Here is an 18,216-nt window from a genome sequence, read left to right on the forward strand (position 1 = left end):
CATTTTCGAATTCAACAGTTGACAAATTTCTTTACCTGATGGTATGATATACTAATGTTTTCAAAAAATTTTACAACTTTCAACAAAAAATTACTAGTTTAGATACGAAAATGAGTTTCTGAAATAAATTTTTTAAAATGTTACAGATTTCTTATATACAGCAACTAGTCTATTAGCTTTTGAGATATTGATCTGAAATTCTGCACACGTCTTTTTGTCCACAATAAGCTGCTTATTGGACACGGCCGTCGATATTGGACCATTATAACATATAGCTGCCATACAAACTGAACCATCGAAAGGAATTGCTTGTGGAAAACTTTTTTATTTGAAAAGAGTTTTTAACGAAATTTGGTATATGTTATGATTAATAGTAATGATCTATTCCCAGAAGAAATTTTTCAGATCGGAAAACTATAACATATAGCTGCCATACAAAGTGACCGATAAAAACAAGCCCTTGTAAGGAAAACTATTATGTTTAACAATATATCAATACGAAATTCAGCGTGGGTTATTTTCTAAGACAATGGTATAATTTTCGAAGAAATTTTTTAGATCGGACTACAATAACATTTAGCTACCATACAAACTGACTGATAAAAATTAAAAGCTTATAAGGAAACTTTTTTTATTTGACAATATTTTTTAATGAAATTTGGTACTGATTATTTACGAATACAACGGTATAATCTTAGAATAAATTGTTTAGATCGGACTACAATAACATTTAGCTACCATACAAACTGACTGATAAAAACCAAGTCTTTGTATAGAAAACTTTTATATTTAACAAGATTTCATCACAAAATTCCACAAGGATTATTTTCCAATACAACGGCATAATCTAAGAAGAAATTCTTCAGATCGGAGCACTATAGCATATAGCTGCCATACAAACTGAACGATTAAAAGCTAGTCTTTGTATAAAAGCCTTTTTATTTTTTTGATTTGTAAAGGTTATTATTACTACGGAGCAGAATTTCTCATATATGTACATTCTGCACAAAATTTTTTTTTTAAATTAAGAATTTATGCTATCTCATTGAGCTAGAAATTGAAAAATGACTTTTGCCATATTTGTCAGGCACTTAACTAGCACAATGGAAAATGATTGCTACACTCATAAGCCACTATATTCGCACATTCAATCACATGTGCGCTTTTTGTTAGAAATTTTCTATTTTTAATTTTGCTAAAATTCTTCGCGCCACCAGTCACCTACCAGCACTTATGTATGCCTCACACACACACAGACATACAGGCACACGCGATTGCAGTACAGTTGCGAAACACACAATAGACACAATCAATCAAAGTGGCTTTGACATTATTTGGAGGGTTTGTGCAGTGACAAGCACCCGGCTAGCACTTGCTCGCAACCCTCCTGAGGCGCGTATCCATTCACCCAACTCCCCCAGGAGCGCGGGCACTGCACAAAGGCGCTGTGGCGCTGTGGCGCTGCGTCGCTTCGTTGCACAACAACTAAAGGCGAATAATGAGTTGTTGAATGTTACAATGAGCACTTTGTTTGCTTGATTTCACACACACACACACTCGCACACGGACACGGACACAAAAGTGGAAATGTGCATTGCATATAATTCGCGATATAAGTATTTAGTGTCCTGTTTTTTTCGCGCAATATTTCATACTTTACAGTTATTTTGTGTACTTTTGTGTAATACATTTCCTTTGAATCGACGTGGCTTAAAGAATCAATTTTTTTAATAAAGCAAAATGGAGTGCAAAGCATGCACAAATAAATGGAAATAAAAGAGCTGTGAAAAGTGTTAGCGTGTGAGGGGCTTTGAAGTCTGAATTCAGCGCGAAATTTATGTTCGCTTGCACACGAATATTCGAATCTTTTTTCTGCGAAAGCCTTAAAAATATAAAAAGTTCTTAATATTCGTGTGTCGTTAAATATATTGTATCATTTTAATGATTTAAGGTGATACCACTTTTCCTTAGGTTGCATTTCGCTTACCGTTTCGTTCGTTATAAAGCGCCTTTAAAACAAAAATGCTTAATGGAAAACCTTCCTAAGGAACCAAATTTGTTGTTAAAGCTAATGTTCTCTTTTTGATTTCTTATTTAGGTGCTCCAAATTATAATACCCTTGTGTCAGCTAGTCTGAGTTGCTAAGTCGGGAGGAAAATAAGTAGCTTACCGAACAAAGATGCGTACGAAGTACTACAAACGAAGTAAATAAAGGGAGATACATTTTGACGTCTCTGCTAAAAAAAGTTTCAAAAACTTTAAATTTAATCAGGAATACTCTTTTTCATTCGAAAGAACATTCTTTGGCATTTATTTTTTATCATTCAAACGTTGGCCGCACCTACGTCTCAGATGGTCAATTCGTTGAGTATAATTTTCGGTGATTCGATCGAGTATTTCGAGTGGTATGATATCGAACGACCTTGGTGGCCAATCGATTGGCCCAAAACGTCAAATTATCTCCTTCGAAGTGTTCTTTTATTAAATTCATTGATTGATGCGATGTGTATTAAGTGGTGCCGACTTTTTGAAACCAAATATCGCCGAAATCACGAGCTTCAATTCCAGGCATCAAATAGTCGGTTATCATGGTGCTGTCGGCATTGACAGTTACGTTCTCACCGGCATCATTGTTGAAGAAATACGGACCGTTGTCTTTTCGGGATTAAATGGCAGCTCTTGAATCTCTTCAGTTTGCTCTTTATCCCAAGTGCGGCAGATTTGCTTATTTACATAATCATTGACCGAACAGAAATCGAGTGGCTTCAGTTCTTGCATAAGCTGCATTTTATGCGCTTTAAATTTAAGATATCGACGTAAAATGTGCCATGTCGTTCCATATTCAGTCCGAGTTGCTGCGAACGGCGGCGAAACGACTCTTCCGGTCTTCGTGTACACTATAAGCTATGGCTGCTATATTTTCTTCACTGCGTGCTGAACTTGCTTTATTCGGTGGAATATTATCCAATAATGAATGCTGGGTCTCAAGATGGGTGATGGTCTTGAGAATAGTATGCTCAGGAGATCGATTATTTATTTATTTATTTGAGCGAAGCGCAACACATTAGTGAATTTTTGTAATAAAATTGAACGATTTATAGGCATTGCTCAGACGAAAGTCTTTCCATGATGAAATACCAAACAATAGTGAAATTAAGAACCATTGAAATAACAGCACTTTTAAATTATAAAATTCACAGGTTGAGAGGGTCGATTTTTATTTCATAAAACAAATGAGTCAAATGATTCGCTCGTGAATGAGAGATAGATGAAAGTCGCTGAAGGCTCTTTCAAAAATCGTGTTTTAAAAATGTTACGGTGAATAATATCGAATGGGGACTATTTGGATGGCGAGATCATTAATGTAGACAAATGAATACTTTTTCTTTCAAAAAAAAAAAAAAATAATAATAATAATAAAAAATTCTCTTAATGTTCCCAATATTTTACTATGGATTCTTAAAACATATAATACATAAGCATAGTCTCGAAAGTTATCCTGTTTTTTCGCAAAAATTGTATATTAAAGCAATCACTCTAAAGTTTCCCTTAAAATTTGTTTTTGTAATTAACAATAACTGAACGCCTGTTTCTCTTGAGTAGCTGCTTTGCTGATTTCGTATGTCCTCATTCAGACTATGATAAAGTCATCAATAGAACCTCATAAGAAAATTGTTAGCACTATCTGTATTTTAGAGTGAACTTGAGTTGGACTAATATGTTTCGGAGGTTAGTATGATGGGATGTATAAAAATCCGAGATTCACTGAGTAAGGCTGGTAGATTTTGAAAATTTCTCCAACATTAACTCAAGCGTTAGCTTCTTGCAAAAGTCCAGCGCAAGCAAAACTTACTTTTGTCTTTAAAATTTATGTATAATTATGTGAGCTTACAAAATGCTTTTGGACTCCAGAGTATTGTTTATTGCACGCCTGTGTCATCTCAGTATTTTCGTTGAAAGCACTTAACGAGTAATTTGGGAGAATATATTAGATTTCAACTGAAAATCCCGGCGTATAAAACTTTTTTTTCCTTTTCGAACAGCTTCAAAGTCGTAATTTCTGCTCTAAATATGCACGAAATATGGCCTCAACTGTAAATAAAAAAAAAAAAAAAAGGTCTCAGTTCTGAAGACAAGTTTAGTGCACAATAAAGTCATCAGTGTTGTTGCTTTGCAACTTTCAACCTCTTCTTCAGCTTCGTTCTAAGTAGGCAGTGATTTTCTTGCTACTCTCTAATTTCTCACTCAATCGGTTCCACCTGAGCGGCCTCTTCCAGTGGCAGTGTTTCAACTGATTTATAGTCTAAAATTTTTTTTTTTAGCTTCTTCACAGTTGAAACCGTTTTCTTAAGGCTGATTTTCTGCCTTTGTCTTGCTTTCTTTTTTATTTGTTGTTTGGCATCTTCCTTTGGGCTTTTCGCAAATGCCCAACCTGATAAACTGCATTTTTATGTGCGCCATTGTGGCTGTGTTAGTTTGTGTATGTGTGATGAAAGCTCACCTCGGCGGTGGGTTTTCCTCAGTTCGTTTGTCACGCCCATTCGCCTCTGCCCACCTCTGCCGCAACGCTTGTAATGTAGTTTGTGTAATGCAATTAATTCTTGTCGAAACTGTCATGTAAAACGATTTATTTATAATCAATGTGGCTTATCTAGCCCAGCCTAGACTTGTCAAGCTGACAGTGCATATTCCTAGTTGGCGCATGATTGTGATATTTAATCAATTATGTACTTGCGTGGGTATACATATGTACATACATATATGTAAATATAAACAAATAAGTCTATTCGTGAATCAGCGTCGATAAATGCAGAATACTTAGAGTATTTATAAAGTCAGTTGATGTCAAAATTAAATACTCATATGTGATATATGAGGTTTAATATTACCAAATTATTGAATAATCCCGAAACTTCGGTATTAACAATTTTTTAATCCCGAAATTTAGATTTAGACAACTTAGGACATCAATAAAATTACACAATATTAAAGAATCCCGAAATTTCGGGATTAAAAAACTGTTAACGACGAAGTTTCGGGACTATCTATTTGGCATTAGATAATTTACGACATTAATAATATAACGATATTTTTGAAACATCCCGAAATTTCGCGATCTAAAATTCGTCAATCCCGCAGTTTCGGGATTATCTATTTAGAATTATGTTACTTACGATATGTATAATATTACAAAATTATTAAAGAATCCCGAAGTTTCGGGATCTGAAATTAGCCAATGTCGTAGACTCGGGATTATTTTAAACTTTACAGTAAATTTCAGTTAATTTATAGTTTTATGTGAGATATAATTCTAAAAATAATATATATTTATGAAGAAAGAGGTAACTGCAATCATTTTACCATTAAAATAGCAGTAATTGCTTTAATCTGGCAACCACTTTTTTTTTTAAATGAGTTGCCCCGCAATGCGCCAAAACAAATTGCATCCACTAAACTGCTCTTTAGTTGCCAAGGGGGCTTACTAAATTGCCTGTAAAGCTAAAAAAAAAATATAATAAGAGCTAAAAACATAAAATAAAAATGAAGAAGAAAAGGAAAATAACAAAAAAAGTTAAGTTGCTTAACTTAAATGTCCACTTAAATGGCCAACTCGCCGACGGTGGACGCGCGTAAAAAACTACCTGCTAACAGGAAAAAATGTAAAGACAAATCAGGAACAATGAAAAAGGAGAATGGAGACAAAAACAAGAATGGCGAATAATTGTGGCAAAACGTGCTCAACGCGCAGCGCTTGGATTTTGTTTTTGTAGTTTTCTTTGCATTCTTCTCGCACAGGCACTTCACTATTCTAAGCTTTTTGCACGTTTTTTTTTTTGTCATTGTTGCTGTGTTGTAGAAAGGAACAGGTTAATTCTTCGTAAGAAGCAGCACAGAAAGACTTCAAAATAAATGGAAATTAAAATATTACGCTTTAGTGGCATTTTCGTGTTGACTAATTAAGTTTGTTTAATATCAAGAATAAAGGAAATGCAAATGAATAATTGATAAAAATCTATAACTTCCAACAAAACTTTAATAAATATTATCTTTAATAAAATTTAAAAAATATGTTTCAAAGTCTAGAAATATATATTAATAATTTAAATAAATTTTTTTAATAATTTTATTAAAAATCACAAAAATTGCAATTACATTTCAAAAAAAAAAAAAAATTAAATAAAATTAATATATTTTATATAACAAAAAACAACAATAACATTGTTTAACATTTAAAAGCATTTATATTCTTCCATAAATGCTCTGTAGACACACAATAACAATTTGCGGCAATAAAAGCATTCAACCTTTATTGCTGTTGTCCTCTAAGAACTTCCACTCAATTTATTTTTTTAACTCTTTTATTACTATTCGTGACATTATTTTGCATGTCTTTTGCAATTGTCGTGCCATAAAAATATGGAATACACTTTTTGTTAATTATGTAATGATAAAAGTTTATTCGTTACAAAAATAATAAAAACTAAAGCAAAAAGCTGCGAAATGCCACCAAAAGTTTCCTTTGGAAGTGGCTATGTATAATTCCTGTAAAGAACAATATCTAATAATGAGGTTGCCATAAGAAAAATACTATATCAACGCTAGCCAGCTTCTAAAAAATATAAATAGATGACGTCAACTGCTTCTTTAGTTATCGAGTAAGCCTGAAATTGTAACCAATTCTTGACAGAGAAGAAATTAGGAAAGTTGTATAGCTGATAACCAATTTATTTGACATTTTTAAGACTCCATAACATTTTAGCTTGAGTTTAAGTGTGCGAGCTTTGCTGAAGGATGAAGATAATTTTTCAGCACATTTCTAGAAAATATACGATGATTTATTATTCCCATTCAACCGTTTTAACTTACACCTTGGGAACGATAGTAGTAGATAAGTAGCAGACTATATGCTTGGAAGTATTTCCTATGTTGACAATCTCTTCTATATTTGCTTCGGCGTGAAAGAAGTCAATTGTTACTTTCAGGTTTGTATTTGGTAAAAACTCTTATGTACAATAATATAGAGATATTTGAGAACATCGTGATCACACTTCAGTTGATATTGACGGTATTTGTCCCATAGCAAAGTGTCATCTTGATTGAGTTAAATTTAGATTATAGCCTCACAGAGAATACTATTTTTTACCACTACTACTTCACTGATCATATTGCAAAGAGAGATACATATATGGGAAGAAGCGTGGTAAGCCTTTTCATGGATGAGTCGAAACTGAGAGGCAAGGTAGTAGTGGAGTTCTCTGTAAGGCACTTTCCTTCAAACATTGTTTTATACTCTGGCAGAGAGTCGACCATTCACTCCGACAGCAGGGCGGCAATACTAATTTGAAGCACGCTTCTTATACGCTCAAAGTTAGTCAAGAAGTTTCTTATCAGACTTGCCTGGGTGTATGGTCATACGGAATCACAAGCACTGTTCTATAACCATAATTTATGAGATCTTTCTGGCCCAGAGCTTACCATAGGAGGTCTTTTGAACTATTTAGCATCCAGGCACTTTCTCCTCCATTGTTCAGCTTTTGCAAAACAGACGTTGAAACATCTCCGTAGTCATATCCACATGGAATTGGGCGCAATAACCAGAATAAATATCAGCCATCTTAACCAATTTGTATCACGTTCAGAGCGCTTTGTCGGTTTTAAGGATTATTTAGGTATTACAATGAAATGGCGCTCTAGGATGCCCAAGTAGGATCCCATGTAGGATCCAATTAGATCGGTCGTTTAAAATAACCCAACAAGCTCAAATCGGACGCCTGAAATAGCACTTGCTTCACAATGATCTGTGTGAGTTAGAGCACTTAACTAGCAGGATACTAACATACAGATTTAAAATCGAAAAAGTCAAATCCTTCATTAGCGTAAAAAAGAAGCTTTGAGACCTTCTTATTATGAAAAATTAAAGTTTAATGTAAACTCTTCTTGAGCTAACTATAATAAGCGCATTACTCTTCGAGTATCAGTGGTTCGCATAGAATCTAGAAAAAAAGTAAAGAGATCTCAGTTACAAACCTGAGTATTTTTAATCTGACTCTATTGCTTTCATCGCCAGCAAATTCTTGAGCAGTATTTACAACTTTATCAACGTCTTCTTCGTTGTTTTTCAAATTCTATTATATACAGTTGAAGAATGCTTCAGTAACGAGCTTAAGAAAAGCCGCAGCTCAAATCCAAGAAACTTAAATTTGATTAAAACAACAATAGCGAGAGCACAATAAGAGATTTAATGCTAATTAATAAACTCACTTTATTTTCGAAAATGCACAAAGTGAGTTCTACTAGAAGGCAACCAACACTAATCACTTTCAATTAATCAAGTAACTTTACTTATAATTACATAAGTACTCTTGCGCTATAGCTGCTTCACAACAAATCATTAAAATCAACACCTTGATGAATTAATCAAGTCGAAAATTGTTAAATAGGCACGCAATTGGTGGCCACACCAGGGAGTTGAGAGCAAACAAAGAAAAAAATAAATAAATAAATAAAAGAAAAACAGCAGGAGAGCTTGTTAAGGTGTTAGATAGAAACGAATGATTATATTTCATACAATTTGCTAGTATAATATATATATATATGTATATATTATATATATACATTATATATATACATATACTTGTATATATATCTATGCACTTGGTAGACGAATAGTCTATAAGAAGGCATTGTAATGAAGAGAATATTGGCTAAAAGGTTTCAGATATATATAAGTACATATGTACTTAAATAAATGTGAAAATATAACTGTCATTTAAAAATATATGTATAAATATATCGCATGCTGCTTGCCAACTACACTCCATACACTCATTCACTTTCGAATTTGAACTCCGCTCATTGGGATCACCGCTTGGTCGCTGTGGTTGTTGGCCGACTATTTGCTGGTTGGCTATTTAGTAAACTTGTTGAATGCATTTGGTGGTTTTGCCATGAATTTATGCTGCGGCTTTTTGACTAATTAAACAGCTTTGTTGCTGCACAACGAACGTCACATGCGCCCGCACGCCTTGCGCCTCTTTCCTTCAGTCGGTCGTTTGGTCGGTTAAAACATTTCAAACAACAAATTGTTGTGGTAAATTCTATTGCTTTTCAGTTTATGTTTATTTTCTGTTATTTACTTTTTTATTTATTTCATGCATTTTGTATTTTATTTATATGTATTTATCTCTCTCATTTTTAGTTTCATTTATTTCGTTGTCCACCTTTTGAATGCCGCCCATAATTTATTTGCTTTGCCGAGTCATTTCGCAAGCGGCTTTGACGACTGCTGCAAAAGCTCCGCAAATAATAAATAAAACACAATTTCCCGTTACCAACTTACAGCTATTCAAATAACGTAGCTAGCAAACCAGAAAACCAAAAACAAAATGAAAAAAAAAGGAAAAACCAAACTGCGCATAACGCAAGCTTGCCACAAAGCTGCAGCCAAAGCCAAAGTAGCGGATTTACATGCATTTAACAGCGCCCTCTCCAGCTTCCAATTTCTTTCTGTCTCTCTCACACATGCTATGTATTTATGCATTTTCTCTGTCCACACTGGCGAAGTGCGAATTAAACAAAAACGGCAACGCCGAAAAGCAACGTTTGTGGCGACACTAAACCAGTGCTGTGCATGTGTTGGTGCTGCTGCTGCTGCATATGTGTGTGTGTATGTGTGTATGTGTCGTGTGGCGCCATTTTAACAAGTTTCCGCACACATGCCGGCACACACGGACATTTATGGGATTGCGCTTTGCTATTATTGGCCACTTTTTCATTTATTCGCATTCTCGCAGTGAGTTTTTATGTTTCGTTGCAGTTTGAATTTATCATTTTTTTGGTGTTTTTATTTTTTTCTTTCATATCTGGTATGTGGTACATGCCTGCAATTATGCTTTGCATTCAGCTAGCAAAAAATTGCCACTTGCCACCTAGGCTCAATCAGCTTGCCACATGCCATATGCCGTTGTCACCTAACGAGTTTTGCGACGCTTAATCGCTGATAACTGTAAATATGTTTGAATTTTTGTGTATAGTTAAAATTTATACTTATATATCTATGTGTATGTTTGGATGTGTTTAGTAAAAGTGGATTGAGTGAACTGCTTGCATTTTTTCGACAAATGGTGTATTCCGAACCTTTTAATTCACCTCTGAAATGTTTATGTGTCTCTTATGCCGCAAATGAACTCCAGAACTTTAAACAGCTCTTACGTCGCACACGACCGTAATCAATCATCCCAATGATTCAACGAAAAAAATCTTTTTTTATGGAACCACATTTAGTATCAGTGTCAACTACTTTTCGTTATTCACCGATAGAAAGTCTTAATAAAGTCATTCACTTGAAGCGAAAACAAAGAATAATTTTTTCACCCAAATATTTCATGCTTATTGTGTTTTCATGAAATTTAGTTATCGACCGAAATTTATAAAACAAAAAACAAAAACAAAATATCCGAACTTTGGGCGACCAGAAAAGTGTGAAAGATGAGAACTAGATGCATTATTCTTTGAAAAAAGAGTTCCCAGATTCTTTGAGAGTCACAGAAGCGGTCATCTCGAAACGTTTGAAAGCAGCTGGATACATTCAAAAACAAGGAAATTGGTTGGCATGTCAGAAAAAATTATTCAATGCTACAAAAGGAAGTGTTTTTTGGATAGCATTTTGACTGGGGATGAAATATGAATCCAATACAGCAACCCTAAATGCAAAAAACTATATACAAATCCTGGCCACCCAGTCAAATCCACAAATCAACGGAAAACTCGCATATCCATATCGCCAATTTAATACTCTGCGCTTGGAGTGATAAGAAAGGCGCACTGTATTATGTCTTTCTAACATAAACACTCCCCATACGACTGCGAATATCGCCAAAGTACAGAGCCGCAAAAAAGCTTCTCAAGTCGCTACCCGACAGCACATGGGAAAAGGACAATAAAACTTTTTGGCAGCTTCCAAGGCAATCGGCTGGCCGGTCCTTAACTATGGCGCACTAATCGGATCGTCTCGATGCAGCGAAACTTATCAGAAAACTGCACTCCGGACTACGACAGGATTCCATTTGCTGTGTAAGGAGCATAATTGCAATAAGGCCCTGCTAATCTTACTGTTCTGACACTTTTCTCCCTTCGATCCAATCTCGTCGAAACAGTTCCCGGACCTACCGTTGGATGACGTCGGTGACAACTTACTCGTTACAACAACATCATGAGCTTTTAACACCAGACGAAATCAATAATGGCGAATACAACCGACAACGATTCATCAAATTGATGTAAGGAAATTGAATTGGACAACAGCGGCTGAGAAATTTCACCTTGCTTGTCTTATAGCTCCGACCTTGTCCATTTAGCTAGATTGTAGGAACGCGAAAAAGACATACTGGGTTCAACGATCACAAAATCAAAATTCCTTCAAGACACCAACGAACACTTGTAAGATGTCGCCAATCCTGTATGGAATTGTGTTCAGTATCACATGTGCAGACAGTGTTTCGAAAAAATTTAGGGGAAAAAGTATCGTTGGATTGGATTTACTTAAATGAATTTCTTTCAAAAATTTCAGAGACTTATCCAAGAATTGAAGATATTTCTGAAGACATATTTAACTGCAAAGCAAAATACTTAGATCTGGTGTAATGTTAATGCAAAGAAATAACCAATAACCCAAACATAAATCTTAAGATATGCATTGGATTGTGATGGCAAAAGAATGAGAGCTTTGAGCTTTTGAGGTATTGATTTTAATATTTTATCTATTTGTTAACTAAACCTACCAAAGAGGTTTTATTTCATAGATCTTTACCTCAGACTAGTTCCAATAGAATGCTTGCTTCTTTTTTCTTGGGCTATTAGTCTGGATTAGACTAACGTTTCACCAGATACTCAGCATGAACCAAATCTTGAAAAAGTCCCGTGAAAAGATGATAGGCACACACCATGGTTGTTAAGCAAGTGTTTAAGATAGTTAAACTCATGACGTGGTGCTGTTTTGGTTTGTATTTTGATATACGTGTCAAGAGAACCGGTAACTACGGTCTGATTTCAAGATAGATTGCACGTATCCGAGCTGTCTTCGTACAAACACAAATCTTGTGATGAATTTTAGAGAGATTTTTAGAGAAAAAAGTTGGTTTATTTTTAACCAATTAGATTAAGGAGTCAAGTCTCATTAAATGGCTAACAGTTGAACCATGAACTAAATTTTAATTTATTTTTTAACGGAAATCTCTGGCATATTTATTTTTTTGTTTTTTAGAGACATTGCAGAAAATATTTGAATCGTTTTTAGCTGACAAAATTCAACAGAAAATTATTTTAATTAAAATTCCAAGTATTTCTAGTGTCACTAGCATCAAATTGCCATATGTCGGCAGTGGACATAAAAAACGAAATAATAATCTTAAAAAACACTCCACTCGCTCAGCCGGTCATAAATAAAACCGGATCAAAAGGCAAATAAAATGGAAACAAAATATAATTATGATTATGATTACATTGCCATTAATAAGGAATCAAGAAGATTATGAGCAAAACAACACGAAACGACAGAACAAAACAGGCAAAACAATAAAGAGCAGTAATTTGATTGAATGCGAGGCGGACAGCACAAAACAGAAAACAGCTAAAAAAGCCATCAGTGGAAATGAGCAACAACAGAGTGAAGATGACACGAAGCCTCCCCCCGCTGTTTCGCATGTTTGGCCAACTGTTGACTGCCAGTCGGTTCATCTACCAACTTGTCTGGGGCGTATTCTACACACACGCGTACACATTTAGACCAGCACAACCGGGAGCAGCGTCAGCGCCATGAACATGCGGTGCGTGCGACGTTGTGAACATGAGAGAGTGTGTGTGTGATTGAAGTACATTCACACACTTTGCTGTCAAGCCAAATAGCGCAGCCACTACGACGAGTCCGGCAGGCTGGTCGGCCAATAATGCCAGCGGTTGGCGCGCAGTGCCCAGCGCCCAGCGTGTCTGTGGTCAGTGACCCAAGCAGTGAGGCGTCCGCTGTCGAACGCAAAGTGAGTGCCGCTGTGCCGCATTCGAATTGACAGCTTGAACATGAGCGGCTGAAGACACGTTTTAACCGCTGCGAGTTCGCTGTTTATTATGTTGTTATATGCGAGTAACTATGGTTGTATTGATGTATGTATGATGTGAGTTTGTCAACGATGGCCAGTTTTGTTTTATGCCACGATAATGAACTACAGGTTTGCCTTTGTAGCAAGAAGCGAAGGCATAAGAAATGTATTTGGTAATAGGTGGTTCGAATACAAGTTTCCAGTAAAAAAAATTTAAAAACTTTAATCAGTCAACTTTTATTATTCAACGTCAGCAGTTTTGAATATATTTGAAACTTGAATCTCACAATATTAAAACTATTTTAGAGAGGTATGACAAAGTTGGAACGGATAGGATTCTCTGACACTTTTAATATTGAGGTGAGAGCAGTTCTTGGTAAAGTTACAGTGACTTAAACTATTCATTATAGAATATGGTCGGACGAAAGCATGCCGGCGATTATAATTTAAGTGTGCTCTGTCCAATCCACAAAAAGAGAGACCCTACAATCTGTGCCAATTACCGTGGGGTAAGCCTCCCCAACATCGCATATAAGGCTCTATCGAGTGCGTGCCAGACTGAAGCCAACCGTCAACAAACTGTTTGGACCTTATCAGTGTGGCTTTAGGCCCGAAAAATCGATAATTGATCTATGAAAATAGCCACATCTTCGTCAATTTCAATGCTGCTTTTGACAGCACGAAAAGCAACCATCTTTACAAAACTAATACAGCTATGTAAGCTGACATTGACGCAATTGTTTCGTCAGTGCGGGACGAACATCTCCAAGTTGTTCGATACCAAAAGAGATTTCGGACAAGACGACTTTCTATTGTGCGACTTCTTCAATCTACTGCTCGGCAAAATAATTCGAGCTACAAAACTTAATCGAGCAGGTAAAATCTTCTATAAGAGTGTACAGCTGTTGGCGGACGCCGATGATATCACAACATCACAACATCCGTGCCATTAATTCTGCTTTCTCCAGGCAGGATAAGGGAATGGGTCCAGTGGTGAACGAGGGTAAGATGAAATATGTCCTGTCATCAAACAAACATTAGTTGCACTCGCGACTTGGCTCCGAGAGGAAATGTAATCCTCCACTCCGTTGGAAAGTTTTGATTTACAATCTAAAGCAATGTGAGCTTCATTAAACAATTCAAGGTTACTTAGGAACCTCTCTTTAACTCAGCAAGTCTACAGATTCGGTGATTAACGAGTTAAGTTAATTTAACCATGTACATCGGTCTGTCTGTATATACATAAACTAGTCCCTCAATTTTCGAGATATCGATCTCAAACAGTGCAAACATCCTTTACTCCATAAGTGTATGTTCATTTGTTGGAGCCGTCGATATTCGACCGATATGCTATGTATATAACTGCCATACAAACGGATGAAATGTTATTGTATGAATAACTTTGGTATTTGACAAGATATCTTTATGAAGTTTGGAATAAATTATTGTTCAAGGCAGCTGTAGAACTACCGAAGAAATTGTTCAGATCGGCTCACTTTAGCATAAAGCTGCCAACTGATCTATCAAACTCAAGTCTCTGTATGGAAAGCTTTTTTATTTGACGAAATATATTCACGAAATTTAGCATATATTTTTATTCCCGACATCACTCTATTCTCCGAAGAAACTTTTCAGATTGGACCACTATAGCATATAGCTGTCATACAAACCGATCGCTCAAATTAAAGTGCTTGTATGGAAACTTTTTATTGTTGAAGGGCATTACAGCTTCGGTGCAGCCGAAGTTAACTTGTATTTTTGTTGTTGTTGTTTTGCATTTTTCATGACTATTATTTATTAATACTTAAGTTATTTTTGACGCCATTAATTTTGTAGCATTGCGTGTAGCATCTAAGTAAGCTGCTTCGCTTGCAATTGCCTCAAGGTAAATTCTTTGCGTTCGTAAACTGAAGTCAAACTTCCCATCGGCATTTTGCGTATGGCGTGTTCACGAGTATTACTCGCTCACAATTATATATGTTGTATTATATAAGCACCGGCGTGTAGCGTGTTGCTTGACTTCGTAAAACTCTTTTCCGACTTGCTAACTTTTTCATTAGCTGTTGCCTTCACACTATACACTTGTTGTTGCTGTTGCACGCTAAATAATGTTAATGATGGTAGAACACGTGCAACATGCTAAACTTCTTTTGACCAAGCCGCAATGAAATGGTAATTAACTTTTAATTCTCTTCTCTCCTCTTTCCTCACGCTACAAAGTCACTGCCAATCCCGCTGGCATTGCGTTCTTTTGCGTCCTTGCTTTTGTTCTGCACAATTGCAAGCAACCATCGACAGCAACAGCCGGCGGGAGAATGGCGCAGCATCAGTTTGAGTAGCCGTCGGCGAAATTTTTGCTTCATTACTAATGAGCACCGGTTTCCATGTGTGTGTGTGTGTGTGTCTCGTAAATATGTATTTTTATGCTTGCAGCATACAGTTAGTTTTTATGCATTAACAGACTGCACCATAAATTAGGCAGAGGTATTTAAATTTGTTATTTTAGAAGACTCTTTGGATGCATTTGTAAATGTAATCCCTTTTTTTTTTCTCGGGTTCCTTATTTTAGTACTAACCTTTCAATTCTAATGCTACAAGCTTGAGCTGTGTAATCCATTAAAAGTAGCAATGAAATATATTACTTAGATAGGGATATTGGACGAAATTTTAGTGAAAATTCTTTACTACCAAAGAATGTGCTCCGCAATAAACTCTCTTTGACATAATTTGAAACTTTCTGAATTAAAAAGTATGTCGGTTTGTGGTACAGCATTTTATGCTATACCAGATCCTTAAGTAACGAAGTGGCTTTCAAATTTTTGCTGCTGTCGAACGTCATCTCCGTTTCATTAGAAAAATTTACTTTTATTCAATGTGAGCGACTTAATAATGTTGTAACTTTAAATATTGGGCCTCACAGAAAGTGCACTAACTAGAACAGAGGACATCATATCAATATATTTCATTGATAGCTTTCGTGGCATTCTTCCTTTTTTTATACAAACATTTCAAAAGAAAGCGAATTTCTTCATTATTTTCATTCATTTTCGAACAAATGTAATTTTTCCTGAATTTAATTTCTTTGGTTAAATGAAGCTTAAAATGTCACCTTTCCAAGTGGTGTAACACAATGTGATTGGTAGCACGGGAGATATACGACTGCAACGACATCTCTTTTAAAAAAACGAAAAGACTTTTTCGACTACCCAATATATGGGTTAGGTGGTTAGTCTTGTTGTCTAAACTGTTACCTGATGGAGTGCCGTCATTTCTAACGAGCCCCATATGCTCTTAACGTTGTAAAGGCTTTGCGGAGCAAGTGCCACAAGATGCTAAATTTTTTCCAGGTGCCTTGATCTTGATATGTTTTGCAGTCTTCTCCATTTGACTACCCCATTCTTGATATGTTTCGGAGTCTTCTCGATCTGGCAGCCCCATTCTGTAGGTTTGAGTGTTTATAGCAATACTGGTAATGAGACGAGTATTTATCTATATGACATCGAAGCTGTCCACCAATCTTGCGAATGGCGCTCCGAAAATTCGCTGTAGGCATTGAAGACCATCCCCGAATAGACTTGGAAGAAGTATATAATATATATGGAAAATTCGATTAAGCGCTGTCATGCTTATATTGGATCAAAATGAGTCTATTTTAAAGAGATTTATATTAAAATACGTGTAATCAGTTTGAGTCAAATTTTAGTTCGGCAATACTTTATGAATTCTTCTATTACATAGTAGCAACGGTTGATTCAGATTTATAAGAATATAGACATATCAATCTTTGGTGATAAGATGATATGTTAGAAATCGAGAAAACCACTTTCATCTGGTGTTCCACCTACCACTTTAGTGTAAATTGTTATATTCTAGAAGCCGCTGGACGTTTTACAATAAATGTTTTATAATATGAAAAATCATGAATATTTCTAAGATTACCAAGATTTTTAAACAATTTGCTGAAGTAAATATTTTCTATACAAGTATTGGAGTAGATTATTTCACTTACCCTTGTTAAAGGCGCGTAATGTAAACTGAAAAGATAGAAAAAAAGTTATCAGTTAAAACTTATGAGACTAATTCATAGATGAAATGTAAATTAAAACCAGAAGCACTATATATGTACTATTTAACATGGCAGAACACAAGGCCAGGAAAATACCTTAAGGTGCAAAACGTCAACCAGAGGTTTGGAATCCAAGATATTATTCCGGCTGTATCAGCAAAAAGCGTTCTCTCATCTTCATAGAGATAACTCACTCATTGACCGATATACTATGTGCGGTTTAAAGTGGTACGAAAGTTCGAAACTTTTTATATTAGATTTAGGGGGGCTAAAGAAAGTTCCGATCCGATTCAGTCCACTTTTGACTCACAGTCTTAATATTATGAGAAAATAATTATCTCTGAATTTCAATTATATATTTCATATTTTGACTAGTATATGTATGCGGAAAGAAAAGATACTGGGGTCCAAACCCATTACAATTTACATTTTTAAATTGTTAACAAAGATCATTAGTTCTGAACCGATCAATCGATTTGTGGTTACGTCTTTTTTTTTTTGCCATTTTATGCAAACGAAAGTAAAGCTTCGGAAGCCAAAATCCGCAAATTACTTCCATTCACTTAATTTCCCTACTAATTCGTTTTGACTGCTGGCCATGACATCTTTTCACTGCAACGCTTCACCGAAGCAAGCGTTTATCTCGTCAGATTTCTTGCACGAGCTGTGAGCCTGACACGGATGCATATACACATACACAGATATACATATGTATACGTGCGCGCTTTAGCAGGAGGTAGATTATTATCCGAAATTAGGTATACAGCAGCGACATGTAAATTTCTGCTTATTACTTGCTACTTATAGTGGCATTACATGTAACTTTTGCCACAAAGTTCTGCCTCCGCGCTGCCAGCCCCAAGTGGCATGTGCTGCGCGGCAAAGCAGCTCAAGCATATACTTCTACATACATGTATTGTATTCTTACTTTTACCTAAAAATGCTGCTGTTAAACTCTGCTCCCATTTACTACCGATTTCACGGTGTTACCACCATTTCAGAATATTTTTTATACTCTCGCAACAAAGTTTCTAAAGAGAGTATTATAGTTTTGTTCAC

General features: G+C 35.6%; 1 protein-coding gene across 4 annotated transcripts in view; it reads right to left on the reverse strand.

Moving 5' to 3' along the window:
• LOC108971807 (protocadherin-like wing polarity protein stan) overlaps positions 1-18,216 on the reverse strand; it is a 115,001-nt gene that overhangs the window by 53,213 nt on the left and 43,572 nt on the right. For all 4 annotated transcript variants that reach the window (XM_018938092.1, XM_018938094.1, XM_018938091.1 and 1 more), the window contains exon 3: positions 17,101-17,125. The gene's annotated coding sequence lies outside the window, so the exon portion shown is untranslated. The remainder of the gene's footprint in view (positions 1-17,100; positions 17,126-18,216) is intronic.

This window comes from Bactrocera latifrons, unplaced genomic scaffold (genome assembly GCF_001853355.1).
Source record: "Bactrocera latifrons isolate USDA-ARS-PBARC rearing strain unplaced genomic scaffold, ASM185335v1 scaffold_36, whole genome shotgun sequence".
NCBI classification, from domain to species: Eukaryota; Metazoa; Arthropoda; class Insecta; order Diptera; family Tephritidae; genus Bactrocera; species Bactrocera latifrons.